Source organism: Muscardinus avellanarius (assembly GCF_963383645.1).
Source record: "Muscardinus avellanarius genome assembly, chromosome: 6".
Lineage (NCBI taxonomy): Eukaryota > Metazoa > Chordata > Mammalia > Rodentia > Gliridae > Muscardinus > Muscardinus avellanarius.
The window spans coordinates 7,215,442-7,237,748 of record NC_137791.1 but is presented as its reverse complement, the minus strand read 5'-3'; positions in this window follow the sequence as shown (position 1 = coordinate 7,237,748).

Below are 22,307 nucleotides of genomic sequence, written 5' to 3'. Positions count from 1 at the left end.
TGATTAAAAAAACTCCAGAAAATGTAATAAAAACCTGATTAATAATATTGAAAATAAGTAAAATAAAAAGTTCTTAAGAAATCTAAAATTGACAAGCATCTGTGTAAACTAACAACATTAAGAGGCAGAAAAAATTACAACTTAAAAAAGATATAGTTGATGATTCCACAAATGTTAAAAGGTTAATGTAGAGATGTGTTTGACAATGATATGCCAAATAGTTCTATAATCTTGATGAAAAATATAGGTTGCTTAGTAGACACAAATTATACATAATGACAAAAGAATAAGTAGAAAATCTGAATCGCCACACAGTTATCAGAAAATATCTGTGATTAAAATATCTTTCTACAAAGAAAATTTACTCCTATATGTACTCAGTGTTTCCCTATCAAAATTTAATTTCAGCCGGGCGTGGTAGCGCACCCTTGTAATCCCCGTGCTTGGGAGGCGGAGACAAGAGGACCGCACAGGTTCGAGGCCAGCCACGCTGGCTTAAGAGACCCTGTTTCCAAATAAAAATATTTAAAAAAATATATCTGGGAGTGTAGCCCAGAGGTAGACGGGCTTCCAGGAACCCCAGTACCACCAAAAAAATATTTAATTTCATATAAGCTTTTTCAGAATTTAGAATGGAAGCAGACATTTATCGATATATTTTGTGAAACCAAAATTATGCTAATTCTAAAACTAGACAAAAACTTTTCAAAGTAAAAGCAACTACAGACTAATTCCCCTCATGAACACAAACACAATTAGGTAATACAAATATAATATTTATATATCAACATATATAAGTACTTCTATCAACCTGCTATCTTCTTACACATCTCCCTATTTGCTGTTAAATCATGATTTTTTTACATTTTTTATTTATTTTTTAAATTTTTTAATTTACTTTTTTAAATTTTTATATGAAACATATTGAAAATGGGATACATTCAGACTATGGTTGGTACCCTTCTCCCCAGTCCCCCCCCCCGAATAAACCTGTGCTTTATAAAATCAAAAATCAATTGGCTGTGTGTAGAATTGTTTCTAAGTCTTATATTCATTTCCATTGATCAACGTTTTTTATGTCAATATCATGCTGTTTTTATAACTATGTCTCTGTAGTAGTTTAAAGTCAGGTACTGTGATGTTTCCTATTGCTGTGAACTATTTTGGCTATTTTTGATTTTTTATTCAGTATAAATTTGAGAATTGAAAAAGAAAATCTCAGGGAAAATGTATCAATAAATATCACGGATAAACTTAGATGCAAAGCTTCTAATCAAAATTCTAGCAACACCCATTCAAAACCACATTAACTAAAGTTTGCACTCCCACCAACAGTGTAAAAGAGTTTTTCTTTCTCCACATCCTCACCAGCATTTGTTGTTATTTGATTTCTTTAGGCTTGCCAGCTGAATAGTGTTAGATGGAATCTCAACGTAGCTTTGATTTGCATCTCTCTAATGGCTAATGATGTTGAACATCTTTTCATCTATCTATCTATTGGCATTTGTATCTCTTCTTTTGTGAAGTGTCTATTCAGTTCAGTTGCCCATTTTTGATTGTTATATTTTCTTTTTTTTGCTAGTGTAGACTTTTTTGAGCTGTTAAGGAGATCAGTGTGGAGATTCCTTAGAAAACGTGGAATAGATCCACCATATGACACAGCTATACCACTCCTGGGTCCCTTTCTAAAGGTGATGAAATCAGAGAACTACAGTAACATATGCATACCCATGATCATAGCAGCACAATTTGTAATAGCCAAAATATAGAACCAACCTAGGTCTCCATCAACAGATGAATGGATTGCAAAATTATGGAAACAAACACAGTGGAATTTGATTCAGCTATCAAGAACAAAATCATGTCATTCGCAAGAAGATGTAAATTCCTGGAGAACATTGTGTTAAGTGAGATCAGCCAAGCACAGAAAGAGAAGGGACTATGGTTTCTTTAATATGCCCAAACTAGGGAGTATTGGGGATACCAGAGGGACTCCAGATAATCAAGGGAAAACCTCAGCAAAGCTAGAATGGAAGGGTAGGAGAGGAAGAAGGCTGAGGTTGATTAATGGAGGAGCTACATCTGAATATGTGTAAAAGTATGGATATAGCATGGTCAGCCTGGACACTCACTGTTTGGAGGGGGGGATAAGGAGAAGTGGTGAGGGGAGAGGGCACCAAGCACAGTCTGAATGTATGCCACTTTCATATGTTCCACATTAAAAAAATTAAATAACACATCAAGAAAATTGTAAACCATGACCAAGTTGATTTCATTCCAGTAAGGCTTCCCTGAATGAAGGCTCAACATATAAAAAAACTATACATATAATTCACCATATAAGTAGCACTAAGATAAAAGTAATTGACAAAATCCAAAACCAATTCATACTAAGAACACTGCAGAAAATCAGAATAGAAGAAACTTACCTCAAAATCATAAAGGCAATATACAATAATCCAAAACTAACATCATATTGAGTGGAGAAAAACTGTGAGAATATCTTTTAAAATCAGGAACAAGACAAGAATGCCCACTATCAACACTTCTGTTCCATATATTACTTGAAATTCTAGCCACAGCAATAAGGCAAGAGAAAAAAGTCAAATAAATACAAATATTTAAAAAGTATATTTATTTTTAGTATATAGTTATTGCAAATAATCATAGATTTATATATATATATATATATTTTTTTTTCAAATGACATGATTCTATATTTGGAAGCCCCCCTCCAAAATATTTTAACCAGAAGACTTATATAGTTGTTTTAGTAATTCAGAAATGTGTCTGGACACAAAATCCATCTTTTTTATTCCAATCATAATTATACGAAGAAAACTTTCAGAAAATAATTTCAATTGCAATAATCTCAAAACAATGAAATCCCTAGGAATATATTTGACCAAGGAGGTAAAAGACCTCTACAATAAAAACTGTAAAACACTAAAGGAAGAAATTCAGTTCAAAATGCATATAAATGCATTTATTACAAATTCAACCACATATGTTATATTATCAACTTTATATCACCTATTAAAGACCCTCTTTCTAAAAATAATTAATTAATGAATACTTGCTGATTTTCAGTCACAAATTGCTCCAGTATAAATAGAACACCATTTTGCATGAAGTTATCAGAACTGAATGATTGTAATAAAAGCATTCTCTAATAAAAGAATCCCCATATTATTTTGAAAACATGTCACAATATTTAATGTTTAAATTTATAATGAATAATAAAATGTTTAATAAATAATTTATATGCAAACAATCCATGTTACAGTAACATCAAATTATATAATGACAATTACTAAACAGTTATAAATTTGCCATTAAAAATTCACACAGATATATATTTAAGTATTGCTTCTGAGAACTAGAATTCCTAATGACACCATCATTTGGCATGTCAGCAATCTAACTAATTTTATGCAAAAAATGTTAGTGACAAAATATCAATGGGTTCTTTACTCTCCAAACTTTGAAACTTTAAGTTAGGACCTATAAGGAATTTATTTAGAGTAACTTTTTCATCAGAAACAAAATGTGCCTAATGAAAAAAAAAAAACTTTCTACCTTAAACAAGTCTTAACAACACCTTGGCAACACTGTAAACTTCTAGCATATGGCTAATTCACATGAAGAGAATCTTGGCAGAACATTTTTAAATATCTAAGCCTCAAAGATGATGTGAAGGCAAACAACCTGGCCCATGAGGTGATGAAAACCATTGTAGACAACCATGATTGATAGCCCACAACACATCCTTTTGTCAGATTTCTCCCAGTAAAAACACAGTGCAAATTAAACTATTTTTGTCATTTTGAATATTTTAATAACTATTTCCTCGGGTATAATTATTAGTGAATTATATTAGCATATATCTTTGGGCTGACTATTATAAAAATAAAGTTAGTGCACACTCCCAGAATGTAAATTATCATGATTTAATCTTTTTTTTTGTTTCTGTATTCAGCAGCTTATATGAAAACATACAAGACAATGTAAATGCTGGCAAAACATATAAAATATTCATAAAGGTATTGACAAGTGTATATATTTTAGTTGAAAATGTTATCTAAATAATCATTGAAAATTATTAGTTGTTATTTTTTAATTAATTTCTGATGCTTTATATGATACAGTAGCTTAATTTCACTCCACTGCAAGCATCTAAATTGCTTTAATTTTATGTTTACCCATAGGGTTTAATATGTCAGGTTTTTCAGTTATATTTGCAAAGCTGTATTTGTTTCAGTTTTGTAATCCCCAAAATACTTTACAGAAATAACTATTCTAATATAGTAATGTTTATAACATGTTCAATTTTTATTTTCACAAACAATTCAATCAGATCTGAAACTCTGCCTAGTTTTTAATATCAAATATGTATATATTCTGAACATAAAAAGACCAATAATAACCTTCAAGAATAAATCTAAATCCAGCCATAGTGGTGCAAGCTTGTGATCCCAGCATTCTGGAGGCAGAAACCAGAGAACTGTGATTTGTGGACAGCCTCACCTACTTAGCGAGGCCCTTCACAGCTCTGTAAAACCCTGTTTCAAAAATAAATAATAAAAATATTTAGGGCCAGGGATATCTCTCAGAGGTAGAATGCCCTTGGTTTCCATCCCCATTACTGCAAAAAAAATAATAATAATAATAAATCTATTCTTCCATCTGTACAATATAAAATGACCATATGTTTTGCCAATATAAATGACTATACTATAACTTCTTTACCAGATATGTTTTAATAGAATATAAAAATATTAATCAGTTTTATATACCTTGAATTCTAGTAAAATAGTAGTACAAACAGGTATGTGAATAGGTCTTGCTAGAAAAAAATCTAGCAATCTAGCAAGACCTGCATAATTCTGGGTAAGACAGATACTCAAATAAAGAAAATTAAATGAGATGTACATATTTTCTTTCAGGTAACATTTCTAGAGGTGAGCAATGAAAGAAATTAAAGAAGCTGTGTTTTCCTCTGTATATCGCTTCCCTCTCTAATTCATAAAAAGTTTTTCTGTTGTCATTATTTTCAGTTTTAGAGGGTCCACAGAATACCAAGTGTAGCAAGAATAATATGCAAATATTTAGCTATTATTCATGCTTAGAAAGAACTGATTCAACAATTTCATTAGTACACAATATATAAAATGGCTTTAAAACTAAGACCGAAGTGAATAAAACCCGCTACATTGAAAAAATTAAGTAATATACACAAAACAATAAATTAGATTTTATGTTTCTATGATGAGGTAGATAAAAATATTTGCAGTCATTTGAGAGAAAGCAACACAGACAGAGTTTCAGTGAGATTCTCAATCATTTTGAGATTTTTACAGATAGCAGTTTTTAGTTCATTGTAAAGAGAATTAAGCAAAAAGCAACAACTTCATCAATTACTGGAAACAGAGATTGGTGTTAGTGGGAGCCAAAGCCTCTAATCCTAGAGAGGCAAAAATCTATCCATATATGGGGGGAAAGTCCAAGAAACCCAGCAGAAAGCAGATACTGGCAAGCTGAGGATCTGATCAGATATTTTTACTACTATACTATGTAGATGAGGCAGTAAATATACGCCAAGATCTGCCAAAATATAGATCTTTCTGTGAATAATCCAGCTTTTTTTAAATAAAAAGTCAGTATTTCTACATCGTTTATGAAAGGGCCACACCTTTAGAATAAAACAGACAATAATATATACCAGCCTGACACAATCTAATGCAGTGTCAGACTAATTCACATTTAATTTATTCTTTCCCAAACCAGAAAAACTTAATTCTGTATGATGTACGACAATATTACCTCAGACCCAATACATTGTTTCATACTGTATATGCAGCATTGAATTAAAAGTCATAAGTCATGTTAAAAATACATGTCCAAATTTAAATGTAAAATAAGATTATATAAAAAACAAAACATCGTATTGTTGATGCAGATATTAGCATAATCAGAAAGACACATTTTACAAAATGTATCTTTACAAATGTATATGTTGAAATTGTGTCAGGGGTTCCAAAGGAGGCAAAATCCAGCAAAGGACTGTGATACCAGGCCCCTTTTATTAAAGGTCTTTCACTTCTGATATTGTGTGGGGGTGAGGAATATTGGTCAGCAGAAAGGAAGTGACTGTATTTACGTAGCCGGGGTCTTGGAGTGGGGCTAGCAAGGTGGGAGAAGCCCAGTTCTCTTGTGACATCTGGAGTATGCCCCGTGACATCTGGTCCTCTTGCCACATCCGGAGTCTGCCCCGCCTTTCACTTCTAGCTTCTGCGGTTCCACCTCCTGTCCCAGCTCTGTGGGTCTAAGAAGGGAGGGGCAGGGACCAGACCTATCAAGATGATCATAGTGGAAGCCTATATGAGTACAGAAATGGTATGGCAAGGAAGAGAACCACAGGGTCTGTGAGTTTGGGAATCATCCCTGGGGAGGTGGGAAGGGCTAAAGTTAGACACAGCAGAAAAGCAAGGTGCTGTGTGCGTGTATGTCATTGTCCACATGCTTTATAGTAAGAAATGAGACTTAAATGCACAAATAAAGCAGATAAAAATGAAAATTAGTAAACTATCCTTAGGTCCACTCAAATGAACAGGGCCCAGGAACTAGGGTCAGCAGCTCACCTGGCCCCTAAAGGATCTTTGTCAATCGCCACAAGACCACTAGTAGTGGTATCTGTGGGGTGAAATAACCCAGCCTGTGCTGCTGGCTCAGAAGGCTATACACTTATGTCTGTTGGAGTCACAAGCAACAACTAGTTCTCACATGATCTTGGTTTACCAGATTAGCAGTTAGCATCTATCCCTAAAGCTAATTAATTGAGCCTCCAGACTCTTGCCTCAAAATGATACCATCTCTCCCTGCCAAAATTTGGCTCCTGAATGCAGGGAGGCCCATACCCACAAGGGTTCATGTGATCATAGCCATCAATGACATAGGGAAAACAAATAACAACAAAACCAGAATATCTAAGAAATATGAGGTAATATAAAATGACCAAACTCACATATAATAGACATTGAAGATCTAGAAGCACAAACTAAAGGCATTATAAATATTTTTAGAGATAAAATATCCAGTTGAGGGGAGAGCTCAGAGGTAGAATTCCCCTGAGTTCAATTCCCAGTACCTCAAAAAACAATAAAAATAAAAACTTATAACACTAAATACCCTCATAAGAAAAACAAAAGGTCACCAAATAAATACCTAATGATAAACTTCAAGGTCCTTGATAAAGAAAAAGAAAACTAATTCTAGACCAGTAGAAGGTAGGATATAATTTAAATCAGAGCAAAAATAAGTGAAATAAAAGAACAGAAACAAAACAAAAAAGATAAAAATATGGTTCTTTGAAATGTTACAAGATTAATGAACCCTTTGCCAACCTAACCAAAAGAAAAACAGAATTAAATCAAATTATGAAAATCATAAATGAAATATAAGAAACACCACAGTCAAGGGGGTGGAATCTAGAGGATCATCAGAAACTATTTTGAAATTGTATGCTTCAATAAATTAAAAAACAGAAAAAAGTTGACAAATTTCTAGACACTTACAACCTACCTAAATTGAATCAAGAAGATATAGAAAACCTAAACCAACCAATAATAAGCAAAGAGATATAAACAGCAATAAAGAGCCTGCTATAAAAGAAAAGCCCAGGTCCAAACATATTTCCAACTGAATTCTACAAAATCTTTACAGAAGAACTAAACCCAATACATCACAAGTTATTCCATGAAATCAAAAAGATTAAATTCTTTCAAACTCCTTCTATAAGGAAAGTCAGGATGTCTCAAGAAAAAAAAAAAAAAGGATACCAATATCCTAGATGAACATAGATGAAAAATTTCTAAAATAATTACTAGTGATATGCCTTCAAAACTATATTAAGAAAATTGTACAGCATGACTAAATTGACTTTATTCCAGGGATTCAGGGCTGGTTCAACATGAATAAATCAATAAATGTCATTTACCACCCGAAGGGGGAAGAAAAGGAAGTGGGGAATGGTTAATGAGTGATATGTTCTTGTATATCTGTACCATCTTGTACCCCATTAATATACATAAAAATAAAGAGACTAAAAACAAAAACCACATGATCATCTGACTAGATGCTAAAAAAGCATGGGACAAAATACAATACTGGTTCATGTTAGAAAAAAACACTGCAGAAAATCAGAATAGAAGGAATATATCCAAAGCCAACAACATGAGATGAAAAAATGCAGCAATTTTTTTTAAAATCGAGAACAAGACAAGGATGACTACTAACACAATTCCTTTTAAAATAATCCTAAATATTCTTGTAAAGTGATAAGGCAAGATAATTATATAAAAGAAATTCAAATAAGAAAAAAAAGAAATGAAATGACCTCTGTCAACAGATGATATGGTCCTCTATTTAGAAAACCCAAAAAATAACCCAACATAAAGACTTCAAGAGCTGATGAACAAATTCAGCAAAGCAGTGGGTTATAAAACCAATAAAAAAAATCAAAAATCAGTAGCCTTTCTATATTTTAACTATGAACCCACCGAAGAAAAAAATCCAGAAAACAATTTCATTGGCAATACTTTCAAAGACAATTAAATACCTAGGAATAAATCTAACCAACTATGTAAAATAACTAAGACAAAAGCTATAGCACACTGAATAAACATTGGAGATCTTGTAAAATAGAAAGATCTCCCATGCTCTTGGATAGGCAGAATAAATATTATCAAAATTACCATTCTACCAAAAGTGATCTACAGAGTCAATGCAATCCCTACAAAAATATCAGTGCTATTCTTCACAGACATGACTTTCATATGGAAACACAAAAAATGCAGAATACCCCAAGAAATTCTCAGCAATAAGAGCCATGTGGTAGACAGCGTACTTCCAGATTTCAAATTATACTACAAGACTATAATAATAAAAGAGCATGGTATTGGCACAAACACAGACACATAGACCAATGAAACTGAATAGAAGATACAGAAACAAATCCCCATTCTTATGCAAAGAATATAAAAAAACATACATTGAAGTAGAGATAGCTTTTTCCACAAATGGTGTTTAAAAAAATTGGTTATCCACTTGTAGAAAATGAAATTATATCACTACCTCTTACCCTGCACATGAGTTAACTCGAGGTGAATGAGAGACCTTGAAATTAGATTGGAGGGGGACAAAAATTCATACTTCAACAAATAAGCACAAGTAGACACTTCCTCAATAAGAATCCCAAAGCTCAGGAAATTAAAGCAAGAATTAATAAATGAGATAGCATTAAACTAAAAAGTGTCTGTTCATCAAAGAAACCATCAAGAATCTTGAGAGAAAGAGAGAGAGAGAGAGAGAGAGAGAGAGAGAGAGAGAGAGAGGGAGAGAGAGAGAGAGAGAGATAGACAAAGACGCTAGAGTATGGAAGATTGTTTTAACTATTTCTATGATAGATGACTAATATATAGAAGATACAAATACAAAATATTAAAAAATAAAAAATAGCCAACTAAACTAAATAAATATTTCACAACAAATAAATGCCAATGGCCAGTAAGTTCATAAAAAATAATGTTCAACATCATTAGCAATCAGGGAGATATAAATCAAAACTACACTGATATTCCATCTAACCCCAATCAAAATGACATCAAGAAGTCAAACAATAATAAATATGGATTAGGATGTGAGGATAGGAATTCTTCTACACTCTTGGTGGGAATGCAAAGTAATACAGCTGCTATGGAGGTCCATGTGGAGATTCCTTAGAAAACTGGGAATGGATCCACCATATGATCCAGCTGTACCATTACTGGATATTTTTCCAAAGGAACTAAAAATCAGATTATTATTATTGCAACATAAGCATATCCCTGTTTATCGCACCACAGTTCATCATAGCCAGATTACTGAACCAACCTAGATGTCTATCACCAGATAAATGGATTATAAAATTATATGACATATTAATTTTACTTAGCAATGAAGAAAAAAAATGTCATTTGCAGAAAAATGGGTGAACCTGGTAAACATTAGGCTAAGTGAGATTAGCCAGTAATAAAACGTGAAAGGTCATATGTTTTCTCTCATATATGGGAGTTAGGAAGTAATCCCTATGCCAGAAGAACTTAAGATAATGAAGTAGAAACGTTAGTGGATCAAGGGAGGCGGTCTAGGGGAAGGTGTGGGGTGAAGAGGATGAATCAGTGAAAGAAGCATTTCCATTGCCATGACATACATTTGTGAGAATATCAATGTCAATCTCAATTTCTATATGAGGAAGCAGGTAGTGGGGAGGAGCTGGGAAAGTACCAAGGGCTCTGTGCATGCCTGTCACCATCACTGTAAACTACATCATGATGCACGGTCATAATCCATCAACAAAAGTGAAACAAAGCATTAAAATTACAGAGGAAAAAATAATCTATCCATCTCTTTAGTTTTATTTCTATGTAGAAATGGATTCAGTGCCAATCAGAAAAGAGTTATCAATATCCAGTTCCTTGGGTCCTGAATCAGTTATTTTTATTCATCACCTGATTGGTTTTAAAGTCAAGTACTTTCCTCAAGACTATGTCACGTATGCTAAATCCCCTAAAAATATTTTAAAACAGTTTTCATAATTTTTACCTAAAATGTAAAATTTTGTTCAGGTAATTCTCATCAGGAACACAAGATGAAAATTAGGAAAGAGTCAGAATAAAAATAAAGAATGGCTCAGGCAGTGAGTCTGAATAGAGTCCATCAAATTAGTACATGCTCTACATCTAGTTCATATATTGCAATTTCACTGACCAGGGACATGAAGTAAAGGGTCTGTGTGTAATAAGCATACTGTGGCATTATCATGTCACTACATTTGAACTAAATAAAAATAATGTACTTTATACAGTAAATTAACAATGCGTAAGTTCGTCAGTAGAGAAAGTGAAGTCGATGTTTTCCATCTGTCGTTACCAGTCATTGTGCTTGCTAAATATCAAAGTTAGGAAAAGATATAAATGATGTATAAAAGTGGCAATGCATGCAATTTCAACTTAAAATGTGTACATAAAATCTTGTGACATAATCTGCATTTAAAATCATATTTGGGTTGTATAACACCTTGAGTGGTGAGTCTCTATTGCTTTATCAAATTCAAGTGTAATGAGAAGCCTCAAATATTTAGGAAATCCCTTTCTAGAGTTCAGTTTGTGCAGTACAAGTGCGTATAAACTTACATTTCTTTTGAAACATTGCTGGTATCATTTTTTTCCTAAGGAGAAATAATATTGAACTAGAGGTAGAACCGATAGAAGCAAGATTTTGAAGCATTCTGCTCGACTTTTGACCAGGTATGTAGCTATGAGCGGGTATTCCTAGCAAAAAGGCAAGCGCAACTATGCTGTGCTTTCCTTATTTTCATTTAATGGGTCACTGACTGCACTAACTATATGCTCACTGCAATGTGAACCGGATCTAAATTCCCGAGGTACACTAACATATAAAGAAAAAGGTTCTCAATCAATGTAAGTACCTTTGACTTGAGGTTTTCTGCTGATAAAGATATATGACTTCTCAGTCTTTTCTAATATAATTGTTTTATTTTTGTTTTGCGTCTGTATTTTTGGTAGCCAATATTATGAGACAAATGTTTTTCTTATGCCTATTTATTTATGTTTTCTAATTCGTGTTATGTCTTTCTTAAAACCCCAAAAGCAGTCAGAACAAGAACCTCTCCTCTGTTGATTTCTCTTGGGGAAAAATGCTTTTCTTTGAATTGGTTCTAGAAGGTCTTACTGCACAGTGAGTTTAGTTTGTGAATTACCGATTAATTCAAGACAGGGACTCTGTGGAGAACACATTGTTTTACCAAGCAGATCATAAAATGTGTGCTGAATTACTCTGATGATAATTACCCTCCACTGAATTCATCTTGGTGGTAAAAATAATAAAAATCTTGAATAGGTAGAATAATTACATATAACTGTTGTAATTAATAAATTAATTTTAGAAAATGATTCATGCCAGAAATGAATTATAATGATTGAAGTTTAAAATTTTTGTGCTAACACTTTCTACCCCCTTTTAATAAATTGTCTTTCAATTAGTAGTTAAGAGAATATTTTTCTGACCAAACTTTCTTTTTATCTTGCTTTTAACTCTAGAAGGTACCCCAAATTATTATCAAATCAGTAATTAGAATCTGTTTATTCTTACAGTCTATGAGACAGTTTATGTGACTAAAAAGTTACTTTCATTGAACAGTACAGTTGTGATCCCCTAGATCCATGTCAGAGCATGTGCTTACATTTCTATATACTATGTAGACGTTTGAATGAGTATCCACAAATGTAATTACTTATCAATAAGGCTTATAGAAGCTCTCTGAGGACTCTAGTGGCCATAACTCAACATTTCTTTTTATCCTAACTACCATCATAATTTGGTACATTGCAGTGAACTTCTCACTCAAAATTTAAAGAACATTTTTAATAATTTTTGACTAACTTGCATTCCACATTCATTTGTCAAAATTCCCTAAAATTAAACTGAGATCAGTTCCAGTTTGAGCAAAACAGCTGCTAGGAAGGCCAAGACAGAGAATAGGCTTTGCTCTGTGTAAAGGAATACAGTGTCTTGTCTGCCTCCACTATTAGCATCTCTGTGTTTCTATAAAATATATCAAAATGCATATTACATAGGTTCTCATTATATTATGATAAAAAACATTATCCTCCTAGTCTAATTACACATTTCCACAGTTAACATGCCATAGATAAGTACCAGCTCAGACACAATATAAAAAAGCTCATATTAAAAAAAAATTCTTGCACTGGCTTAGTGTAATATTAATCCAGCAAGTAGTGGTCCCATTATTTATTTTCAGAGAACATGCACTCATGTAGCCAAAGAAGAGTTTGAATTATCACCATAAATTTCTTCCTTTTCTCTCTTTTTTCTTTCCTTCTGTTTCTGTGGTTTTTTTTTTTCACTAGTCTTTTTTTTTTTTTCTAAAAATTTCAATCTCTGTGTTTTATTGTTTACCCTCAAAATACTACAAGTATATGTGTCAAAGAATAATTAATGCTGGAAGAAAAACACAAATATACTCAATACCATTTTATTCTTCATTTTAAAATAATACTCTTTCCCACCCCACTGACATCAGAAAATATACTTTAATGTACCTAATAATATTTTAATTAGACATAAACATTAAAATTAAGGTTAGGTAAAAAAGCTCTTAATGATGAAATTCAAATGAAAAACTAACAAGTATATAATTAATATAGCTCCATTTAACCTAAATTTACAGCTTTCATTCTCTCATATTCATTCTCAGAATGAATTAGTACTAAATTTCTTGGGTATTAAAGGGAAGTTGATAAAGTAAACTAATCTCTATCTGAGAAGATTTTAGTTAGTGTTCACCTACTTAACAATTAATTTCACGGCCGTCATGAATTAATTCTACCCTACTCTTCAAAGGCCAACAACTGCAATACAAACTCAGAGACCAACTACCTTCATCATAATTTATTTCTTTAAGAAATATGTTCAGTATTGTTGAGTTCAAGAGCATATTTTGTTTTGTTGAAAATAGTACTGACGCCTTAGCTTAAGTTTCTAGCATTTGTCTCTAGGGAGTGATTTTCTGAATTTCCAGATTCACACAGAAGCCAAGGCTGCCAGTGGCCAATCTACTCTGTGTCACCTTCCTCCATAACAAGTTCTAATAACTTGTGGATTTCCTTTGTGGAGATAAAAAAAAAATTTAGTATAGGCATTTTTTTAAGCCAGGCAAGGTGGCACATGCTTGCAATACCAGCATTTGGGAGGCTGAGACAGGAGGATCACAGTTCACAGACAGTCTCAGCTACTTAGTGGGGCATTTACAACTCAGTGAGACCCCATTCCAAAATAAAGAATAAAAAAAGGGTGTAGCTGGGAGGTAGAATGCCCATGTTCCATCCCCAGTACTGCAAAAAATTTTCTTTCTAAGATCACTAATCATGTTAAACATTTTATCATCTCAATTCTGATTTTATAACAACTATTGTAACCAAAGACTGTGAAAGTCAATACTTTCTTATGTTTTATTATTATTAGCATTATTATTATTATTACTATTATTATTATTAATTAGTGGTACTGGGGTTCCTGGAAGTCCGTCTACCTCCGGGCTACACTCCCAGACCTATTTTATATCTTTATTTGGAAACAGCGTCTCTTAAGCCAGCCCGGCTGGCTTCGAACCTGCAATCCTCCTGTCTCTGCCTCCCAAGTGCGGGGATTACAAGCGTGCGCCACCACTCCTGGCTTCTGCTTTATTTTTTAACATATTTTTAATATACCTTTTGCCTGTCCAAATCAAATAAGACAGCTTATTGTATTTTTGAGCCCCTCAAATTGATTGTCAGATTTTAAACATACTTTATGTAGGCAAATTTTGTCCAATAATATTTTTAAAAATAATTTATTGTAAACTTGATATTTGACAATTAAAAAGGCTACAAGATTCATTATGAAGCTCTTTTATTCTTTTTGACCTTTGTTGTTGTTGCTGTTGTTGCTGTGTGTGTGTGTGTGTGTGTGTGTGTTTGTGTGTGTGTGTGTGTGTGTATTATTGGGGATTGGATCCAAGGGTGTTCTTCCACTGAGTTACATCGTATCATTTTTATGTTTTTAATTTGAAACAGAGTCTGGATAAGTTATCATGGTCTGGCCTTGAATTTGTGATCCTTCTGCCTCAGCCTCCCAAGTAGCTGGTAGTTCTTATTTATGTAATTAACTGTTGAATTGATGGAGACTAAGACTCCTAGGATGGCCTTGGGTGCCAAAATGTGGTCCCCCTCTGTCTGAGGTCTCCTCCTCAGACTGGGGAGCCTGCCTTTTTCTTGCAGAGGAGGCAGGACTTCAAAGGAGAGAGAAGGAAGCATAGAAGCCCCTGAGGTCTAGGTTCAGAATTGGTTTATCATGTCCACTACATTTTATTGGCCAGAGCAGCCCAAATTCCAGAGTAGAGAAATAGACTTTGCCTCCTGGAAGAAGATGCGAACTCACAAAGAAAACTGCATGGATTGAGGAGGTGATGGAGAATTTGGAACATTAGTCTAATTAGTTTTTGTTGGTTTGTTTGTTTTATTTTGGGTGGTACTGGGGTTCCTGGAATCCCTTCTACCTCCGGGCTACACTCCCAGGCCTATTTTATACGTTTTATTTGGAAACAGGGTCCACTGTCTCCTGTCTCCGCCTCCCAAGCGCGGGGATTACAAGCATCCGCCATCACACCCAGCCTTATTGCAGGGTTTAAATTTGGAGTGACTTTTGTGGTGAGGCAGGACCTTTTTAGCCCTTTGGCCTAAGTCTTTTGACTGACTGAGCTTTATAAGTCACACATTGAATGATTTCCCAAAAAAATAATTCTCAAAGAAAATAAAGCAGTATCTTATTTCCCATTAATTTTCTCTTTCTGAATTGTATCTGAATTGTATCTTCCTAAGGAGTTCTACAAGGACCTGGTTTTGGTCAGGGAAGATAAGTTTCTTTGCCACAGGACATTAAAACGTGAGTCTCAAATCTGATTTAAACATTGGCTAAAATATCAACCCCAGACACCTGTCTAAACTTTAATTTTTCTAAGGCTTTGCACAAAAGTGGCTCTTTTATATCTCAAATAATAGTAAATTATGCACTTATTTCTTTTTAAAGCAAAAAAAAATGAACATTCTCAATTATCAATCTAAGTACAATTAGCTTTGAGAACTGCTGTCCTACCAACACTTCATAGTTAAACACAAGTGCTGGGCCATTATTGTTTGGGTGGATAATAATAAAATCAGAGTAAAGAAGTCTAAAGATGGTTTTCCCACTTTGACTAAAAATAGAGTTATTTCTGGCAGAATCAGATAACAGGTATAATTTAAAAAGCAAGTATAATAATTTAATAAATAGGTAATGAAATTTCTTTTTTTACATCTTTGGTAAAATGATTACAAATTGATACCCCTAGGTTTATTTTCTTGTGGTACTGATATTTATATATTTTGACAATTTCTTTAAAATCATATGTAATTTATATTCTTGCATATCTATTAAATACAAATTAAGATAATTTATATTCTTGCATATCTACTAAATACAAATTAAGATAATTCATTTCAATGTATAATTTTATCTCTATTTCGGAAAAAATATGTTCCATATGTTTAATTATATGAAAACAGAAAAAAATGAGTGTCAGTGTAATAATGAATAAATTTTATCATTTAGAGTTTAGTACTGGGATTTTTTCACTGATTTCAAAGGATGTTAATAAAATCTATTGTTGAGTTCAGTAGAAGAGACTAGTATTTTTAAAGTCATGTTAGTAATTAAAATTTCTGCTTCTGTCTTTTCAGAAGAACAACTAATTTATGCCAATATCCAGAAAAACAGGGGGAAATGTTTAAGTTATCTCTATAATGTTGCATTTAGCATATTTAATTAACATTTATTTGTAACACTTAAATTTACTTAACATTTGATCTTAAAAAGATTTGTCAATATAATTTATCCCGCTGAGGAGGATATTATTAGTATAATTTTAAGAATGTAGACCATAAGTTAATATTTGTAGAATTTTTTCTTATTTAGGCAAAATAATATAATCCAAACAGCTTAGAGTTATCTTTACAGATCAGTAAAACCAACTTCCAACTGACACTCTGTTTATTGATCATCACCAGAATGTTTTCTGATTTACAGAAGAGACAACCTAAATCTTCAATTTAACAAAACAGAAGTTCTATTAACAGCAAAGAGAACGATGAGTAAGGTATTTTATGGAGGCTACAGTTCACTCTCTACACAACTTATTCTATAAACTAGACAGTAATTTATTTATGAAATAAAATCAATCATTCGAAGATTCAAGTCCATAAATTTGTTAAATGTTTACATTTTCCATTGAGGCACAAATAGAATATTATATGGGAAACAGAGACGAACAGGACTTTTTCTCCCTCCCACACAAATATAAAATTACCTAATTTGTAAAACCCAAATCATTGTAATAGAAGTTATACCAAAAATTCAAGGATCTAAATTAAAAGTTACTGCTGGGCGTGGTAGTGCACGCTTGTAATCCCCTCGCTTGGGAGGTGGAGACAGGAGGATCGCGCAGTTTCGAAGCCAGCCTTGCTAGCTTAGGAGACCCTGTTTCCAAATAAAATGTATAAAATAGGTCTGGGAGTGTAGCCTGGAGGTAGAAGGGCTTCCAGGAACCTCAGTACCACCAATGAATGAAATAATAAATAAATAAATTAATTAATTAAAATTTACTGATTATTTCTTAGACAATTCATTACTTGTTTGTATATATTTTTTTATTTTATAGTCTGGGTAATATCTGGTGACTAAAGAGTAATAACATGTTTACAAACTTCTTATATGGAGTAGAGACAAAATGATTGTACATAACTCAAGTTAAATATGTTTTGCATCCATTTCCTGGATAGTTCAAATGAGAAGAAATCTATTATTTTGACCGGGATATTTCCATGATATGGATATACTTCAATTCTTAATTGTAATACATGTCGTGTGAGGTTGCAATTTTAAGTAGCATTAAACAATCTGAAAAATGGCTTCATTTTCTCAGTCAATAAAATAGCACTCAGTATAAGGACTCTATTGTACTAAACTCTCTGAGCTTTTGGTCTCATTTTTTTTTCAGTTGATTAAAAAGTTAATTTAAATCATTACCAAAATTTCTATGGCATAATATTAAATGTAGTATTTAGGAATATATAGACTTTTGTAATTTACTTTTGATTACATTTTAAAACATATTGCTATTTCAGAAGAAATAAAATATTTTGAGTTTCTTGACTAGAAAAAACATGCATTAATTGCTTCTAAATGCTTCTTTTGTATATGTTTACTGATTTATTTAAATCTATTCATTACAAAAATATCACTGGAGCCTAATATGGTGGTGCATGCTATTTGAAAGGCTGAAACAGGAAGATTTTGGGTTCCAGGCTAGCCTCAGCAACTTAGATTCTCTTCAAACATAATAGGGTTTGAGAATGAACTCAAAGATAAAATTAGTCTAGATTCAATTCCCAGCACCATACAGAACAACAACAGAGAAAAAATCATCAGAAGAAACCATACTTTATTTTAGGTTAGGTTGAATTGAAGTTAATTTTATTTTTAAGCTATTTAGAGTGCCCAAATATTGATATATACAATGTTAAAATATTTAAAGTCCTAATTGTTTGCCACTTCTCAAGCAATTTCAGCAAAGTAATAAATCATAATTATAGCCAAGTGGGCGACTACTCAGGTGTTGAGGTTTCCTTATCATACATGAACATGATATTATATTCACTTAAAAAAGATAAGAATATGGAAAAATAGAACAAATGGAAAGGAGAATGAGAAGGTGAAGGACAGTGAGAAGATGCAGAAAGAACAGAGATGAGGAAGTTTCAGGATAAACCTCAGTGTTCAGTATGTGACCGAAACTACATTGGTACAGCAGGGCATGAAGTCAACATGAAGATGTAGACATTATTTTTATGTGTGGTTGGTTGACCTGGATTGAAGCCCTAACATGCTATTTTGATGAAGTCTATGATTTTGTGGTTTGTGAGGGTTTTTTTTCCCCCAACATAAAATTTATTGTCTTAAACATGTTTAATGATACAATGCAGTAACAAATGTCTTTATAATATGTAGCTATCACCACTGCCAGAGCAATAACTCTTTTGATCTTATAAAGTGAAATCTGGTATCCATTAAACAATAACTCGCCATTTGCCCATCCCTTCAAGCCAAGATGACCACTGTGCCTTCATCTAACTCTACAATTTTGACTACCTCTTATAAGTGGAATCATAGAGTATATGTCTGTTTATGACTAGCTAATATCCCATAGCTATATATTGGTTATAATACTTATAAACCTAGAAGCACAAGAGAAGAGGCAGTTAATAAATAAATTAGTTCATGCATTTCAAGTACAGGAGTAAGAAAAAAATCCATGTATTTTATTCTTTTGGTTTTTTAGGTTTTTTTTTGTTTGTTTCTGTGCACTTGCTCAACATGCACGAACTATAAATATAGATAAAAAGAAAATCAATTAAAATGATAACTAGATTTCTTAAATGTTACAAATGTGTCTGCCAGGAAAATAGCCCCAAACATCCTTTTGGTAAATTTGCAACCTTAAGAGTTATGCTAAAGTAAGTAATAGATATTTATTAAACATCTAAGCCATTTCTAAGTATGATAAACTACTGAAACATTAATTACCAAGCATAAGTTTAACTTCATATAATTTGAGTTTTATATTTTTATTAAGTGCAGAGGCTGAACATTTGGGATCTGCTAATAAGTATTTTCTTACAGCCACAACAAAAAAATTGTACTTTGAGGAGGTATCTACCTATACAAGTCATCAAATATTGTCTTCATTAAATTTTCTAGTCTGCCATATAATTCTGATATTGACAATTCACAATTGTCTAATCATAGTTTATATGTAAAAAAGTTACTAATGGTTAAAATATAATTAGTATATACTAATGAAACTAATAAAGTAATAAGGATAAAGTGGAATTGTTTTGCATGAAAACTACATAGGATGTGGGGTTTTGTTAAGGGAAGAAAAAATATTTTTTTTCCTAAAGCTAAATGATTGGTTGCTCCAGAATGAGAAACAGGAAAATATAGGTCAAAAAGTCAATAGATAAAAAATGATGGCTTTTTGTGAAAATGGAATCTTGAGAATAGCATCTTGCATGTTCAAAATTGACTGAGATTGGATCAATTAGTTTATGACATTTTTAATGAAAAAAATGATTGATGCTGGGTTTGAACCCAGGCTAGCACATGAGTTACCAATGAATTACCTTCCCAGGCCTTTGAATAAGCTTTTATATGAAATTATACTTATACAAAACTGAAGTTAGTTTTCTCTGTTAAAATATAATATTTCAGTTACTGCTATGTCCTTAATTGTAAAAATATTTTAAATATATGAGATATAAGTACATATTATAAATATTAAGAATACTTAAATACTTTAAGTAATTCTGCCTAGGAAACAAAGATTCTGTGTCTTAGAAGATTATCCTTGGCTGCCGTATGCTAATTTTTTATATTTTTGATCATTTAGTAGAATGAGTCTTCTTACTTTTCAAAATCAGACCTAAGGAGTTTTTTACAATTATGATGCATTTTATAGTAACTGAATCCTTTTATTGTCACTTTGGTTAAATAGTTTTGTTTCTCATAACCTAGGATTCTATTTGTCAAGTATTCAAACTTTTTGACAATTCTTACAACCTTGCTTTCTCAGATGAGATCTTGATCCTGAACTGCTACTGAGATTTCCCAGAGGGCTCCTGAAATTTTCAAAGGATTTTTTTTCTGTTGTTAAAACAGAAAATGTTAAAAAGTAAATGGGTTCATTTGATGTGTTCGGTTACATGAAAATTGTCTAATACAGCCGGGCGTGGTGGTACACGCTTGTAATCCCTGCGCTTGGGAGGAGGAGACAGGAGGATCACGCAGGTTCAAAGCCAGCCTTGCTGGCTTTTCCAAATAAATTTGGCTGTTTCCAAATAAAAATATAAAATAAGTCTGGGAGTGTATCCCAGTAGTAGAAGGGTTTCCAGGAACCCCAGTACCACCAAAAAAAAAAAAATTGTCTAATACAGAGAGTTTCTTTAACCTTTCATGGATTATGTAGAACAGATATTTTAGTTGGTCTTCTGCTGAGAGAGCAGAGTACAGAAGAATGGGCAATTTGTAAAGTCAAGGGGTTTATTTGGTCCATGATTCTGGAGGTTGGGAAGATCAAGAGCATGGCCTGAACCCAGAAAACTACTTTGATGCTGCGGCATTCGTGGCTGAATAAGAAAATGAGAAAACGAGGGCGTGTGAGAGGGAGAGAGAACAAACTTGCTGCTATAACAAAACTTTTCCTGGGATAAAAACCTCACTCCTGTGATGATGGCATTAGTCTGTTCATGGGGGGCAGAGCTCTCATGACATAATCACCTCTAAAAGCCTCACAGCTCAATGCTGTGTCTTTGGGATTAAGTCTCAACACATGACTTTTGGGGACACATTTCATGCGTGGAAATGAATGGATAATATTAATACAGTCATGCTCCCTTAATGATGCCTCAGGTCAATGGGGCAGATGTACCACATTGATCTCATAAGGTTCCATCACCAAGTGATGTAGCTATCTTCACTCTTGTATATCCACTCTACGATGCTCACGCATGATAAATTTACTTAATGATGCATTTCTTAGAACATACCCCTGTTGCTAAGCAGATCATGATGATCTATGTATTTCGTAAATTGTATAACTTTCCAAGAAATTTACTAATACTCTTCCCATGGTGTGTATTGATATATTATCAATCATAATTCTAGATATTATTTTAAATGTTGCCTGCCACAGAAGCATTTTCTTGTTAAATGCACTCTCATCAGATTTTTACTCTGGTTATTTTACATCCTTCGTTACCCACGGGTAATTTTTATTTTACTCTGATGTTTTTCTAGCTTGCTATTAACTACAAGACAAAGTGCTTAATTTTTTTATATTTTTATTTTTGTACTAGGAGCCTAGTTGAACCTAGGAGCATTCTATCTCTGAGCTATACCCACAGCCCTAGTTTATATTTTATTTTGAAACGGTCTCATTAGTCTTCTGTGAGTCTCACTACAGGCTGTCCTCCTGAAATCCTTGTTTCAGCCCTCCAAGTATTGAGATTTTAGGCTTGCACCATCATGTCCTCCTGTGCCTCATCATTAATATAAAGAACTGTCTTAAAGACACATGAAGACAACTATGATAGATTCGTGTGAAGACTTCTGATGGACTTGCTTATATAACTTTGAAACTGCTGGGTGTGGTGGCACACACTTGTAATCCCAGCATTTGGGAGGCTGAGATAGGAGGATTATGGTTCACAGCCAGGCTCAGGTACTACTTAGTGAGGTCCTTTGCAACTCAGTGAGATCCTGTTTCAAAAATAAAAAAATAACATATAGGGCCAGGGGTGTAGCTCAGAGGTAGAATGTCCCTTGGTCCCATCCCCATTACTGCAAAAAAGAAAAATAACTTTGAAACTATATCACTGAACTGAATAAGGATGTCTATCACTTTGGTGGAGAAGCAGATAGGCCCTGATACTGCTAACCTAAGACCAAGCAAAAGCTAGAATCAATTACATGAAATCTAGGAAACTGATGAAGAGGAATTATGGTTTCTCATGACTTGCTTTTGGAAATTTTTTATT